The sequence below is a fragment of the Propithecus coquereli genome, unplaced genomic scaffold (assembly GCF_000956105.1).
Source record: "Propithecus coquereli isolate 6110/MARCELLA unplaced genomic scaffold, Pcoq_1.0 Scaffold13, whole genome shotgun sequence".
Taxonomy (NCBI): Eukaryota; Metazoa; Chordata; class Mammalia; order Primates; family Indriidae; genus Propithecus; species Propithecus coquereli.
Window position 1 is genome coordinate 44432 of NW_012137191.1, and position 2274 is coordinate 46705.

Sequence of the window (2274 nt, forward strand, 5' to 3'; positions counted from 1 at the left end):
GCACAGTTAGAACATTAGTAAGCCATAAGGGCTAAATTGATGACTGTTACACTCACGATTTAGTTCTAACTTCCCCTGCCTGACTGGCGCCACTACTGCAGGAGGCTGGTTGGCGAGAGTTTATGGGGGTCAAGTATGACAGTCTGTTACCAGCTTTTGACAACAGTGCACTGTGTTTTTGTTTGAAGTGGAATTTGTGAATAGTTGCACAGCTCGACAGGAGGAAGAAGAAACCAGGAAGCCCAACATGATATAGAGTTTTCTCATTTTTGCTTTTTTTTAAAAATTTTTAAAAATTTAAAAAATTTTTTTATTTTTCTAAGCCAAATTGTATCCAGCTTTATTAAAGATACTTTTCATAAACAATCATGGTATTTCAGGTAGGACATGGGCAGACAATCGTTAACAGTATACAACAACTTTCAAACTCCGTTCTTCAATGGTCTACCAAAATCAGAAAGCCAGTATAAAATCCAATGAAGTCTTCATCTGATGCTCTGAACAGGGAAAGTTTAGAGTGAGGGTTGACATTTCACATTTAGCATGTTGTTTAACAACTTTTCACAAGCCGACCCTGACTTTCAGGAAATGAAATGAAAATGGCAGAATTTATCTGAAGATCCACAATCTACAAATGGAGCTGCTGCTCTTTTGCGGGATGCCATCTTAGCGGTGCCACTGGAAAGTCCAGATTACCGACATACTGGTAAGCGATTATTGGAGGTCAGGCCCCAAGAGGTGTCTGGGTTTAAGAGAGTTAAGACAATGCTGAAGGCAGAGAGGGAGAATAGGACATAAAAACAAATTAGTTGTTTTTCCATACCACAAGGCATTTGTGCCAAGGTGGCTATGTGTCAACGTCAGGGAATCCCTCCTGAGAGCCAAGACGAAGTCTCTCAAAACTAGAAGGGAAAGGTGTTTTCCCCATATCCATCTAGTTTTGGAGACAATTCTATTAGTGACACATGCCCCTTCTCCCCCAAAACAACAGTGAAGTGTTCTGTGTGCTAACAACATAGCTTGAAAAAAAAAAGTAAAACAAAATTCTACATTTTTATAAAACTTGATAAAAAAAAGTATTTCAAACTGTACAGTCACCAGAAGTACCCAGTTATCAAAAATGCTCACACTTCACTTGGCATCTCCAGCACCTTCAGCTTTCTGTGCCTGGTCTGTTTTGGCATCTCCATTTTCTGCAGGGTTATTCCCCTCCTTTCCAGCATCAGCTTTTCCCTTTTTCCCTTTGGGTACCTTCTCTCCCTTCTTTGCAGGGGGCTTTTTAGGCCTGGGCTCTGGCTTTGGAGGAGCAGGTTTAGCAGACAACCTCACGGTCTTCTCTGTGGTTCGTCCTTTGCCTTGGCTTTATCTCCTTTAGCATCCCCTTCAGCCTTTGTCTTGGGCATGGTGGCGACGGAGGTGGGACGTAGGCGCTGGACGCGGGGATGCAGCAGCGCGTGGGCTTTGGTTGGTCCGTGGCGGGGGGGTCTTTCTCGCCTCCTCTTTTTCACACTGCTCGGGCTCCGGGGGGTTTATAAAGTTTTTATAGCGCTGGGAGCCCCGGACCGGTTCGAGTTTTCTCATTTTTGAAGTTAAGAAAAGTAACATTCCACATTAGCAGATGGCAGTGAGAACACGGTGTTTGTGCTCCTGCCCTGGTCCTACCTTTTCCTCTGGCTTTGGGCTTACATCATGCAGACACACATCAGTCACGTGAGGGTAAAGACACAGAGCAAATTGGATGCTTTCAACACATTTGAATGAATTTTGTCTTCTCTATACTAATGATTTTCTAAAGAGCCAGGGGGGGACTTGGATTGAGGGTGAAATAGGATTTAACAGAAAGATGCAGCAAATGAAGAAACTAGTGAAACTAACCAAACCAACCAACTGGTCAACCGACCCAAAACTTCTCAAGTCTAGACTCTGAGCCAATGCTTATGATAAAAAAGTTACTAGTATTGCCTTTGCCAATCAGTGAATTTGACCTTGGTACCTGGTAAAATTCTTAAATAGATGTTTTATAGGATAGCTGGAAGCCTCGTAAGGGATCACCAGGTGTTTTGTAATGCTAGTCATAATGTGAACTCTCACATCATGTCTTTTATTGAGAGTATTAATAATGTAATGGATTAGAAGAAAGGAGTAGAAAAAGGACATGTTAATTTCAGTAAAGTTTCATAGAAAAGATGATGACTGTGTGATTAAAGATAACACTCTTAATTTGACTACTATATGCCAGAATTATTCATTAATCACTCTGAAAATCTGGAGGAC

At 41.8% G+C, this 2274-nt stretch overlaps 1 pseudogene; it reads right to left on the bottom strand.

Moving 5' to 3' along the window:
* Window positions 1-1131: 1131 nt before the first annotated feature.
* On the bottom strand, window positions 1132-1403 carry LOC105805523 (annotated as a pseudogene).
* Between the last annotated feature and the right edge of the window lie 871 nt (window positions 1404-2274).